At 50.0% G+C, this 13,948-nt stretch overlaps 1 long non-coding RNA gene across 1 annotated transcript; it reads left to right on the plus strand.

Moving 5' to 3' along the window:
* Positions 1 to 4,519: 4,519 nt before the first annotated feature.
* LOC130539754 (uncharacterized) lies at positions 4,520 to 5,397 on the plus strand. The gene is made up of 3 exons (XR_008954214.1): positions 4,520 to 4,631; positions 4,737 to 4,964; positions 5,089 to 5,397. It is a non-coding gene; the product is annotated as an uncharacterized LOC130539754 (long non-coding RNA).
* The last annotated feature ends 8,551 nt before the right edge of the window (positions 5,398 to 13,948 follow it).

The following is a 13,948-nucleotide window of genomic DNA, read 5'->3' on the forward strand; positions in this document are numbered from 1 at the left end:
CCCCAGCACGACTCCCGTGGTCAGTGACACGCCAGATGAATGGCTGGCCAGCGCCGCCTGTCAAAGACAGATGAGGGCCGAGCCCACCAATCAGAGACAGGACGCCCCCTGTCATCCCCACGGCGGTGGGGGTGGGAGCAATTTGTTACAGGCTGGAATTCATCACCGGGAGTGACGTGAATATAAGTGGAGTCAAAGTGCAGAGGATGAAGTGTGTATGGTGTGGACTCATTCTATATGTCCTATACCAAAGGAAGCGAGCTGATAACGGTCCCGAAAGATGAGCAGAAGGATCCTCAGCTTCACTTTTCCACAAACTGACGCAGAATCCTCATAAAAGGCTGAACTGCTGGGCACATAAAGCGGGAGGCTTTGAGTGTAGCTCTGCAGACATGTGTACACTCCCGAGGACGTTTATGACTGTCGGTAATGGATTGTGGTCCGTTAAAGATTCCCTAACTGTTCCTCTTTACTGCCGGGCAGATTTGCACTTGGCACGGGCGGGTTCTTTTGAGAGCAGTACGGTTTCAATTAAGTGCTCCTGCCAGGTTCCAAACGCCACGTGTTCCGACTGCTTCATTGCTGACTTAATTTCTTTCACATTTGATCAGTGATAGATAAACTCAGCCTCAGCTGTTCTCAGGCTCAGAACAAACACCAGAACCTGTGTTGGTGCATGTAAATACAGCGATTTCATGCACATATGTGCCAAAAAGAAATATCACACATTAGCACTGAGTGTGTGGGCTATAAATCAGGATGTTTACATCAATAATTTCTCATAATTACAGGAGTGTTTTGTCAGGGTCCTCAGAGATGGAGAATAAATGCTCACTCTTGGCTCAGGGTTCTACGTCTTAGACTGGGGAAGTGTGGTGGTGGTGGGGGGTGGGGGGGTTCTTGAATAATGCCTCCTGCCAGTGGAGCAACAAGGACAAGATTAATCCCCCTGCAGAAAGACTGAAGCCTTTTTCTGATTATTTTCACATTTGTATTTTGGTAATTGCTCGACTCGGACAGTCGGATGCACAGTTAATGAGATTTACACATGCTGGCTGGACCCGGGTCTCACCGGGCTGTGCCTTTTCTGCAGACCTCACTCTCAACCATTGGTGTTACATACACTTACATTTTAGGTTCAGCAACATGAATTATTGCGCTAGCTCCAGCTAGCATATTTTTAGTTAATTCCTGCACACTGCTCTGCTCAATAATAGAGCAGCAAATGTGTATTCATATGCAAGAGAAATGACTTGAGATGTACTGTTTCCCCCTGTTTCCTGTGGTTGAAGTGAATTAGCCTCCATACAGAGGGTTCATGTTCACATGAGGACACGAGTTCTTTTATTAAAGAAAGATATTTGCCACTTTCAGGGCAGCTTTAGCAACGCCGCACCAGAGGAGGTCAGCTGAGAACTTCCTTCCTCCTAAATTAGCTCCTGAAATCGGTCTTCGTTCCCTAATTACTGCACTGACAACACGCAGGATACGGGCTACTTTTTCTCATATCAGACGCAATCGGTGATTATTCGACCTCTGATACCTGATAATGGCTGCGCAACCACAAGATTTACTCAAGTTCTCCGAAAGTGACGCCAGAATCGGCGCCATCTCGTGTTCCTGACATCTTCTACCTCAGAACCAAGCAGCAAGCAGCAGCCGTCTTTAAACGTCGTGCTGGAAACGTTTCCAAACACAAATGAAAAGTGTATAAAAGCTCTGGTAAAAGGTTAAAAGGAGGTAAAGTTCTCCTTTAAATTTCCTCTTGGAGTCTCGGGCTTTATTTGACATTTACTATCAAACAGTGCAGCGAAGGGAAAAAGCCCGTCCATGCATTGACGTGAAGACAGCGGGCATTCAAGCATTCTTGGCACTGATTAGTCCCACATTCCCGTCAAAGCCGACGTGTTTTTATTTTCACGGTCCAGCAGACGACAGGGAAGCGAGGGGAAGGCCGGTGAAAATGGCCGTGACCAGAACCATACGGCGCGGCTACGACTTTCACAGCCTCGCACATCATTCCCAAACTGTCCAACAAGCACTTCACTGTCGATGCTCTGAGCGGGCTTTTCATCTCCAGCCTTCCAATCTGGATTTCATTCGCTTCTCTGTCTCACACAGTGAATAATGCCTTTGTAGCTGCCCCCTCCCCGCCCTTCGACTCCAATATTTAATATGTACCAAGTGACAAGCCGAGGAAGTGACCAGGAATGTTACAGGCCCACAGGCCCCGTGGGCAGGTCAAAGGATGGGCCAGTTTTAGCCACAAACATGAGGAGTCGTCGTGTTCTTACAGAGATGCAATAATGGGGGGAATGTTATTGTCAAATTAACAAGACTGTTACAGGAAACCTCAGTTTCAGCCAGAGGCTCTGGAGAACTGTGAAACGCATCACATCAACGCGGAGCCAAATCCTCCACGCAGACACGCGGGTGAGCGGCGTGAACGGTGGCCTGTTGCTGTGTCGCACATCTGCTTCACGCCGTCGGACACTCATTTCCCCAAGAGAGACTCCAAAATGATTTGGATCTTTATAGACGGACCCATCTCATGGTTCATTCCATTTAATCAGCCCTGCAGGAGCTCCTCCAGTCCACTTAATGTGAAAATGAGTAAAATGTATCTACACGTGACCACAATGGAGCCTTTCACAGCTTTAGCCAAGAGGCTGTAATCACAGAAGTACCCAATAATACCGATTAAGATATGAAGAGCCTGTTGCAGCTTAATACGCCTCATTAATCACATGAGCTCACCTGAAATCTGGCGACAAAAGCGTGACGGAGCGAGAAATACAACAATAAAACATCAATTGTAAAGCAGTAAACATCAGATTTAAACAATCGTATTGACATCTGGGGGTAAATAAAGAGGTAATCTCCGATGGCTTTTACGTGTTAATATCAGGACTCTGAAATCTGACCCGATGATGTTGAGACCGTTCAAACCGACGCCGTTCCCGTAAACACTAAACTTCATTAATGGGGACTGTTTTTCCCGCCCTGGCGGCGGTGCAGAAGTCTGTTGTTGCAGCGTGGAGGAAATGGCCTGTGATGGCTCGCGGACGTCTTTTGTGACCGAGTTCCTCGTGAGCGAGAGGCCCATTTTTTAGGTGTAGACACGTCGTTAGCCCGGGTGGCTAAGCGCCATTGCGTGGGCTGACAACACGTCAGGCCGTGATGGACCACACATGTTGCTGCTGACCTGCCTGTCCAGCTTTCCTCTCCACGGTTTCCCCCCCCCCCCCCCCCGTCGCCGGACGCCCTTGCTCAACGCCCCGACGGCGGCGGGAGGAGGACAACGGCAGCTTTGATGGACAGATTTATACGGAGGGATGAAGCTGTCTTCTGCATATCCAGCCACCACATCTGTCCGGTTCTACTTGGCAGCGGCTCTGCCAGATTCTGCTGGGACACAGATATGCAGGTGGGTCCCCCCCTCCACAAACAGACGTGTCGAGCTAAGCCGAGCCAAGCGGCAGACAGACGGCAGTGTCAGATGCACAAAAAAAGAGAATGTTTCATACAGGCCTGAGCTGTGCAGTTGGGAGGGATGTGTTTTCAGCGTAGCGTTTAAACAAAATGACTCCCCCCCCCCCCTTCTTGGCAAAACAGTCTGTCGTCTGTGTTTGGTGTTTGGAAATGGATTTCCTAAAGCTCTCTATTCCTAAAGGGATGGAGGAAAAAGTTTTTCAGATTTATGACGCGGCGAACAATGGAAACACAGAAATATACTTGCTGAAAACGGATCCCTTCTGGATTCTCCTTATAGAAGCCAAATGGGAGGTCTCCAAACTTGACCCGTCAATATTAACGCCATCGTGTGCTTGTCGTGGAGTTTTGGTCCTGAGGCCGGTCCAAGGAAGCAGACCGGCGACCTTCTGGTCAGAGGTTCGCCTCCCCGGGCCGCCGCAGGTCCAAGGAGAGTCAGTGATATTCTGATGTTTCTAATTGTTCGTGCCCCTCATGGCGTCACTGACTGCTGGGCTTTCTTCTCAACAACGCTTCCAGCCACCGACGCTCTCCTCCGTCCTCCGCTCTCCTGCTGGGTTACAGTGGGAAACCATGTTCCTGCGAGGTGCACGTAGAGGAAACAGGAAATGCTTGCCATAGCAGGGCAGCTTTGTACCCTATGGGAGATAATGGGCGGCGTGCAGAGAGGCGGGCAGGGATGCGCCTGGGGTCATGTTCCACATCAGCACATCGCACCACTGTCTGGACAGGAAGCAGCTTTTCCTGCCACGTCTCCCTCCTCCTCGACGCTCTGCCACTTGGCGCTGGAGTTTCTGTTGCAAGTCAAACTCGTGGAGCGATAAAACGGTGCAACGGACGATAAACGAGCGATAAAGGAAGCAGCTGCAGGCCAGACGGTCTGTGCGTGTTGTGTCTGCAGACCTCATGTGTGTCTGTTAATGGAGTTGGTTCCCTGAAAAGGTGGTGTTTTATTCTGAAGGTCCCGGTTCCCGTTGTGTCCTGTCTTGTTTTCATTTCCCCCTCCACCGTGATTACCTTCATGTGACTCACCTGTGTGGTGGCTCCTCACCTCCCCAGTGTCTTTGTGGTCGGCTCAGTTCAGTTGGGGTTTGTGCTTCTGTTTGTTTTGGACTGTTTTCTGGACCCGGCCGTCACCTGTAAGTCAGAGCTGTGTTCTCATTGTGCCAAATCTCCAGTGATTTCCACCTTCCACCTGTTTTATTGTGATTGACCTGGGGGTCACGTGTACTCTGAATGCACAGGTGACCTCCTCCCACATCACATCTTTGTGACATCATGGGGCATTAGAGTAGATGTTGGTGCATCCTGATGCCAACACAGACGGTGCTCAGAATGCGAGGTGGGTGTGCGGAGCGTGCCACGTGGGGGCGGTTCAGCGTGATGCATCACCCCAGTGTCACATTGAAATTCCCCCCCCCCCCCGCAGACAGAGAGGAGGGACGTGATGAATGCCCCGTCATGTTTCAGACGTAAGCGCTCCCATAGATTCCTACAACGCGTCAGACACCACCTGACACAAACGCGCCTCCGTGACGGCTCATCTTTCTTCCCACTCATCTCTTTCACTCGCTTTTTTCCCCCTCTCTTCTCAAGATGCCAAAGATCTTCGCACAAAGCTATCATCATTCACGGTCTGGAGGGAGGACCGGGGGGCTGCTCAGAGCTGCAGCTCTACCGCAACATTAAACATTAAAAAACACCTGCCTCTTTTAACAAAGATGCCCTCCGTGAGCACCGTTGGGCTTGATGCCCCAGGCCCGGTTCTCCCTGCTGTTGTCTGAGCAGGACGAGACCATTGCAAAAGTCATACAGAAGATCTTTGACGGTGGATCTCTGTGAAAGACATTTTCCAGCGAGCCCCCTGATGCTCATGCACAGCTAATGTTGCTTCCTCATTCTTCACAGCTGTCGACACAACTGCTTCACCTCTGGGGACCCAGCGTCCAGTGATAGAATGAAGGCTCATGCATCAGGCCTTCAACCCTCAAGTCCTGAAGGCTGGCCTTATATCGGGATATTCCCAGTTGTGACCGGGGCAAATGAGCCCTTAAAGTTAAGAGCAAAGCAACATGTCCGTCTCACTGATGAGCCGGATCACATGTCCAAACATCAAGATCCTAATTCAGTGATCACAGCCGTGATCTGGGAACACCCCCAACATCCTCTGAACCAGGCAGGAGGCTGAAATATGTCAGACATTCTTTTGTTGTTGGGAGTAATTACAGAGACGGGGGAGCTTTGTTTTAATTACAAAGAGGGGCCGACAAAGCCGGCGGGGAAGAAGAATGAACCGCCCTGCGTCCCAACTCTGTAGTTTGGCTTTAATGAAGGCCCGGCGACCTCTCCCCAACCAGCAGGCGTGCGCCGCCGTGGCTGGAACACTCTGCCCAATTTAAAGCTGGATTACAGCAGCGGTTCTGCGCTGGCGGCTCCGGTCCGAGCTGCTGCTTCTCTGACGCGGGGACGGGTCTGGCAGCGGCCGATGCGTACGATTGCTGGACTATTGACCGGAGCTTCTGAGGAAATCTGAAGCTTTTGTTTTCAACCGTGATGGAGGCCGTCAACGGCGGGTGGCAAGACGGTCTTCGTCTGGTCTGGGCTGAATAAAGAGACGGTGTGGATTGGTATTCACGCATTGATTCTTGTCGAGCTGAATTGCTAACTGGAGCTCCGGTTTGCCTGTTTCTGTCTGCAGCCCCTCACTGGGACGGCGCCAACAATGCCGAGCATTAATTCTGTTAATATTCTTGTCGCTGTCTTTCCCCTCGTCTCGGGGAACAATCGCCGATCCTCCCCTCTGTCTCAACAGCTCTCTCTCTCCTTTGTCTGTCTGTCAGCGGGGCGCCGGCACATTCCATCTTCGGTGTGGGGGCTCAGCGATTGGGGTTAATGGATTGGGCAGGATGAAGCGCTGTGTCCCGCTGTCGGATACCGCCATTTGTTTTATGCGGGATCGATGCGGCGATCCCGTCGTCGATGATGGACCGACGTCTCGCCGCCAAACCATAACTGTCACTGCGGAGCGGCATCACACCACAGCATCGCTCCTGCCTTAATTTCACATTTTCTTGAGCAAAATAGTTCCGTCTTTTGTGCTTAAAGTCCCCTTCCGATTTTTTGATGGCGCTTTTATATCAGAGGGAGTGAAACAACAACAGCTGTTAATTGGATTCTCGGTGGATTGATGATCACATGGGTAGAATGGAAATTATATTCCTCAATGGTGTTTGAAGCCTCCAGCATTAAAGGCTTTATCACAAAACAGATCATTTAAACAGAATTATGTGGTGCACTCAAACTAGTCGTTTGATACCCAATCCTGTAGTTTAGACACTCTAAACACAGCACATGCTATTATTAGCTCAGAGTTACGTGAAGATGTTAAATTGCCTGGCATTAGAACTCAACTTAGCTTTAAGGGGGCTGCATTCTTATCGTCATCTCGTACCCAAACGTTGGGAATCTGTCAGTCCCACATTCGGCCCTTTGAGTTTACAATATTGTTCAGCTTTATATTCACACGTTAGCCACCTTAGCCGGCATTGTCAAATTGTTCTTTTCCTTTTGTCTGACATGATTGTTTAATACGCTCTGAAATCTGCACACTCTTGCTTATAATAGGCAGAAATCTTAGCTGAACAAATTCTGGAATTTTGAGCTTAAATGTGTCTGAAGTTGTTTCCATCCAGGCTGAATTATTGCATTTTAATCCTGTGACTAAATCAAACTTTTGGCCTTGTGTTTCCGTGGCCGCCGCCACGCTGCCAGCAGTTCCATTCCCTTGCGTGATCTGTGGAGAACTCCTGCCTGCTAAACCTCTACGAATGAGGTGGCTTCCTCCCACCTGTTTCCCTCCTGCGCCTCAGCTGTCCCGCAGAGGCCACAGAGTTATCAGGTCATGCGAGAACCGTGTCATACCAGGCCCAAATTCAAAGAACCCGGGCCCGCGCTCTCCGACTCCTGCGGGATCCACTGTGTGCGGATTTGACACACTGCAGGACAGCCGGATCCTCAAAGCCGGCGTGCAGAATCACTATCTGCATGTGGGCGTCGCAGCTCCTTCGCTTTGTTTGCTTTATTTTGTCTCGCTCCATCATCTCACGGAGGGAAGGAGCGGCCATGGGTTCCTGCTCCTCGCACGCCATCAGCTGTCCACCCCGCACAGCACCAACGCTCCTTGGGCGCTCCTTCCCATCGCCACTTTAGAGCTTTTACAATTAGTCATCTATCCATTTAGAACACCTCGTACTAGTTATGAAATCGGGCGTCCTGCCATCACCTTGCAGAGGTCTGATTGAGGATAACTGTTATCTCACCTCGTCCTGCCCCCTTGTTAGGTAAAGTGAATTTTACTAATGTCTGGTGGGCTAATGCCTGCTTTTACAAGCCTAATAAGAATAATGGCTCATCATAAATTCTGAGTCATCCCGATCTTATGAGACGGGCTGTAAATGAGATATGAATTATAGTTCTGCTGCATGTGCACTTACTTCATAATGGTGGAAGTGCACTTTGGTGAAGTTGCAGACACGGTCAACTCTGCGTGACCCCCCGCCGCGACTTGGGCCGCGCTACAAAAACATCGATGGCGTTCTTGACTGAAGGCGGAGGCTGCAGTGGGGCAACAGATGTAACGGTGAAGTCATTTTAAAGCCAAGAGCCCTTGTGCAGCAGCGCAGGCGTCCACATGCGAGCCTGGTTAATGTGCGCTCGTGTTGTTTGGCTTGGCCGTCACTCTCTGCCCTCGGTGGCAACAGTCCTGGCCGAGGATATCAGGGCTCGGCGCCTACTGTGTTATTGATCGCCCGGGCGGTTCGCTGTGCCATCTGCCGAGAGCTGAGGTGACGTCTGTCGGCATCACTTCGAGGGTTTGGTCTCAGGAAGGACGGAAAGGTCCAATTCAAATACAGCCGTCACCCATAGTTTAGCGTTGGCTTTTGCCTTTAAATGACGGGTTGATTTCACGGCCCATTCCAGGATAATTCTGCCGTAATGCCTCCTCTCGTCTCTCGTTATTTGGGGGAAACGGGGAAGTGGGATATCAAAGGAAAGGCAGCACCTTCTCTGGCAGGGACGTGAACGCGTGAATCTTTATTACGGGTGGGAAATGATGATTTCTGGCAGCGCAGGATGCTCAGGGCGCCACCCTGGAACACACGGCGTGATTATTTCCTACACTTTTAATCAATTTGACCTTGAGTTTGACCTCAACTCACCTTCTTTCTAGTGTTTTGTGCTTCTACTTTTAATTGGAGGAACCGGTGTTGGCTGCACCCAGTTTTCTATTACGAAATACCAAAACAACCCAGCAACTGGGTCTCCGTCCAAAAACACTGTGATAATCCTCCCGCCAAAGTGTCAGCAGTTTCACTTGTATGACTTCCACCCAGAGAAGTGAAACTGCTGGCGAGGACTTTCTCTGGATTATTCGGCACTTCGTTGTTTCTAGGGAGGAAGGCTGATTCACTTTGGAAGCACCTTTTCCCTCCTCTTCTGTCTGGTGATGAGCAGGTTGATCCAAACCCAAACTCAAGAAACACAAGCGGGAATTCATCGGAAAAGACGAGACAAAGGCCGCCCCCGAACATCAAGGGGCCTCTCGAGCCTCCAGCTCCAGGGCTCAGCGTCCCTGGAGGTCTCCATACGGGGGTGAGCCTGCTCTTCCATCCGTCCTCACAGTTCAGAGGCTAAACTAGCAGAGAAATTGGACACTGACTCGCTGCCAGTTTCCAGTCTGTTACAGACTCTGGAGAAAAGGACAGATGAGGGTTAAATTCAGGCCAGACTCCCCTGATGCTGAAGAGTGGCCTTTGATTGCCCCCCATCCGCGTGTAGTACGCTGCTGAAGGGGAACTCGACACTGACGGTGTTATTGAAGTGGGCTGATAACCGGTCTCATCGGCGCGGATCCGGGGGACAGACTGACGCTACGACAGACAGCGGCAGCTGTGTGACAGATCTGGGTGCTAAAAGATGTCTAGGGACCCCCCCCAGAGATGACAACCCCTTGGCTCTTCCCAAGAGCTGATTAGAGGTCCTGCTGTTGGAGTTGAGGGTGGAATATTTAACCTCAAGGATTGGACTTGTGATCTATTCAAAGGATATGTAATAATAACTGCAACTGTACAAAGTGAGAGTAATTAATAAGAAACGGTTGCTATATTCAGGCTAACATGTTGCTAATGCTAATACTAACATAGGAGGCATAATACTATGCCTCCAGGTTTAAGAGGACTTGTTGTTTTGGTCTTTGAGGTGTTGTGATTGTTGAATTGTTTCAGGTATTTAGTGCATTTTTTTTGATTATTTGTTGTCTACCTGATGATGTTGGGGGTGGGGGGGTCGGAGGAGAGGGCTGAACTATGAGGGGGATGGACCCTCCACAAGTGGCAGCGTTGTCATCGCCTTGTTCTGATTTCATTTCATCTCTTGGCGCCACCACTGCAGCCAATATGTGGGTATTGAGTTACAAGAGGCCCACCTATTTATTATTTCCATGGGAACTCAAGGACGGGCGCTGGAGAGCATATTTATATGAATTCACATAATGTTGTGCTCTCGGTGCTGGGGGACATTTAGCGCCCGTCTTCGCGGAGCATCAGAGGCTTTCAGCGCGACAGAGTCATTAATATCAGAAGGGTTTACGTGTCTCATGTTGCCAGCTGGGAGCGCATGCCCGATGAGCTGACTGCTGCAGGAACCTGGTCCCAGTAAAAGACCAGGACAGGCGGTTCTGTTGCCAGTTAATTTCATTCCATCTGCATTTTCTCCCTGGGAAAGGCCCGAGATGTGTCTGTCGCGCCGAAGGCTTAAATGGGCTCCGAACTCAGCTGGAAAAAGCAGTCAGGTGTTGGCAGGGTTCGGACCTACGCAGAGAATTTTCTTCAACGCACTTCCATCCATATTCCCGCAACTCTCGGGAACCGAATGGAGACAAAATCAGCCGGGCCTAAAGGTTTTGTCACGTGAAGGACTCAGCATCTGCTGTTGTCCGCAGCCTGTCAGTCACAGGTGAGGGCCAAAATCCCACATTCCACTCTAAATGATACTGGAATTCACTTTGCCTGTGAGGAATTACAAACAATCCCGATGCCACAGCTTTTGAGGCCAGTTTTTACTTTTTCAAGAGGATTAAAAGCCTCTCCAGACATATTTTTGGAAGCTGCCACTAAACCTGGAGCCTGTGGGATTGTTTGACAGCTGTAAGCTCGTAGCTAGGAAACTCACTGTTTAGATCCTGCACTACAGGCTGGAAAACATCCTGTAAAACTAAGATACGAGACATTTTTCCTCTTTACAAGGGGCCCAAATAGCCAACCATCGCTCTCTTAACAACATTCTTGAGCTTGTATAACTTTGAAAGTGGACGTTCGTGAGCTTGACCTGCTAATGTTAACACTGAGCTTTTATATTTAAGGCCTAAATAAACACAGCGCCCACCACAGGGCAGAAATACTCTGCCAGTAAAAGACTTTTAGACCCTCATTTGTAAAGTTTATCATGCAAGCTTATTTGCATTGACGTGAGGGAATTCATGCTATGGCCGGAAACAAACACCTTCAACCTAAAAAGTAGTATTTTTGGTTGCTGGATTGTAAAAGGTCTGTCAATCATGACCCTTGACCTCCACACGAGCAAGCCGCTTAAAATTGAGCATCACCGATGAGCTATGGCGCAACAGGCCACCAGGGGGCGCTCAAAGTGTATTTGGATCTGTTTATAATAATACACAAATGCCTGTTGGCAGAAGTTTTTTTTCTGGTACTTTTTGGACCAAATAAACAAGTTTTCTTCACACTTCTTCATTTAAATACAGATGAATTAAAATGCAGGTGCTGAAAAGCCCCCCGCAGAGTTCTGACCAGAACTAATAGCCCAAAGGTCCGTTTCCGCGCGGCGCTGAAGCAGCTGCCAGCGTCCCCTAGCAACAACTCGCCGTCAAAGCGCTGCGAGTGCCGGCGGGAGAGTGACTCTCAGGCCGTGTTTCCCAGCATGCTTTGCCACTGTGGCGCCCTTCACCCTCTGACCTGCCATAATGGCGGCATGGGGAGATGAAAAGAGCCACGTGACGAGCGCGGACGTTTTCAAACACGACACATGCGGAGAGCCTCAAGACGCGGGGGGACGAGAGTCGACACAATCGGAACAGCACAGAAGTTGTGTCCCTTTTTTTTTTATCCCCGTCCCCGCTCAACAGACGCGCCGTATTGTGTCGATTTTAATGCCTGTTCTCATTTTCCACTTCGGTGGTGCAGAACGTGGCAGCCTCGTTCCTGCGCTCACAAATAACTCATCAACACATTCCTGGAGAGGTTTACTGGCCGCAAGGAGCCAAATGAGAAAATCCTCAACTTCTACATGAATTGACCAGCAGCATCATCTATGCGCCAGCCGCCATCTGTGCCCGGAGGCAGCGAACGTGCGCCTACCGGGCGCCATTCCTGCGGTCCTCATGCGCCGCCACGATAATGGGACTTTGAATCAGAGGCTCGCACCCTCGGGGTTCATTACGAGGTGACAGCCCATTGTTTGCTGCTCTGTGGTGACAACAAGTGGCAGTGGGGGGGGGGGGGGGGGGGGAAGCCAGGCAGATGGCGGGGAGAGCCGACAATGGCGGCGTTTCGCGGCGTGCCGTCCACCTGCGGCGTGACGGAGGCTGTTGACGAGGGGGCTTTTGATGCCTGCTGAGATGAATTAACTGGATGAACATATCTCCTCCTGACAGCCTCCACGTCGACGTTGACGGAGACGTCTAGACACCCGCAACCGAGCGCTTTGAAAGCAAACTTTGCGAGGCCTCTCGGCGTGGATTTTACGAGGAGCGAGTATCCGTAAAACATTAAAGTCGGACAAACCTGATTAAAATAAAGCCAGGTGATGCAGGCTGATGGCTTAAACTGAAGATAACCCTAATTCCTCCGTCATAAAACCCCACGGAGGAGAAGAAAGCGCCCGTGTCAGCGTGTATCATTGTGGTCGAGCTAAAATGCTAAAAAGCCAGACGAGTAGTTTTAAGAGCGAGCAGGTGGCTCCCAGTTCAAAGCGTGCTGGGATGAGGCTGTGTTTTCTTTTCCCCAGCATGCCCCCACCCTCCCCAGTCGGCTCTTTCTTCCTGAAGGATCTGGTCCTGCCAGTCCTCCTCCCCGGTCTGCCAGCCTCAGAGCTGCGTCATTATCAGCAAAGTGCTTTTTAAATCCGTTCCTGCTCTGCACCAGGATGTCTTCTCCATGTTAATCCTCAGGGATACGGATCCGTCACTCCTCTGTCGTTCCCTCATGCCTGGCGTGCCTGAGACAGCTGGGAAAACAGCCCCTGCCCGACGCTCTGTTCCTACAATGGGGATCGGAACTCTTCGCTGTTATTGTGTTGTGGCAGCGATGGAGGGAGTGGCTGGTATTTCAGATGTAAAGTTTGAAAATTGCAATCAAAGTTGTATTTGTATAAGATCCAAAAGGGAAAATTGGTTTTCTTGACCTTGATTTTGTTCTGCAAAGATCAATCAGGGGGACATTTGTTCTCATTTCCCTTTTACATCAACTTCCTGTTTTACTTCCTGTATTTTTGACCTTTGCTATCTGGGTTCTGCTGGGAACACGGTTATTAATCCGTTATCACCTCTCTTACCATGAAGCCCTCGCCATCCTGCTGCCGAAGCCTAATTCAACTTGGGCTGCTCCGAATGGACGCCAGGCGGGTTCCTGTCTCTTTCTGACGCAAACTTCCATGAGATCCAAAGTGCTTTACCTTTAAAAGTTAATAAAGAGACGTTCGAGTTGAAGCGGCGCCACCCGAGTTCAAAGTGTTAATCTCTTCAGGACTTTAGAGAAGTGAGCAGAACTGAGACTGGGGCTTATTTTCAGAGAGGATGAGAGACGAGCTGCAGCGAGGACGTGCATGTGCGTGCACGTGCATGCGTGTGTGAAGAGGATAAATATAGAGAAGAGCGATAAAGAGGCAATCATCTCTATTCAAAGCATATTTTATCCACTGGGGTTATTAGTAGGATGGAGATGAGTAAAATCCGCCTTTCTCTCTCCTCCTTTCCTCCTTGTATTTACCCACTCTTGATCCTCCTCCTCCTCCTCCTCCTCCTCTTCCTCTCCATGTCCGACCTGCCTTGGCTCAGTGCCTGGCCTGCTCATCCTCAACCGCTCGCACCAGTTTGTGCTTGACTGGAGCGCACCTTTTGTGCTGTATCCTAAAAAAAACGTTCCAAATTCAAAGTTTTAATGAGGATTCCTTTCTCGCACGTCCATAAATCACGTTTGTTCTGCAGTGCTGCTGTTATAACCTCCCCCGATAGGGGGCAGTGTTCTAAAAGCTAAAACGCCCCCAGAGCAGCTGACGACCGTGCGAGTGGTGTTCCTGTGAGCCATGCGGGCGAATAACACGCACGCCGTTAATGCGTGGTAACAACTTTGCGGATAACAGAAATTTAATTTACATTATCTGC

Source organism: Takifugu flavidus, chromosome 1 (assembly GCF_003711565.1).
Source record: "Takifugu flavidus isolate HTHZ2018 chromosome 1, ASM371156v2, whole genome shotgun sequence".
Classification (NCBI taxonomy): domain Eukaryota; kingdom Metazoa; phylum Chordata; class Actinopteri; order Tetraodontiformes; family Tetraodontidae; genus Takifugu; species Takifugu flavidus.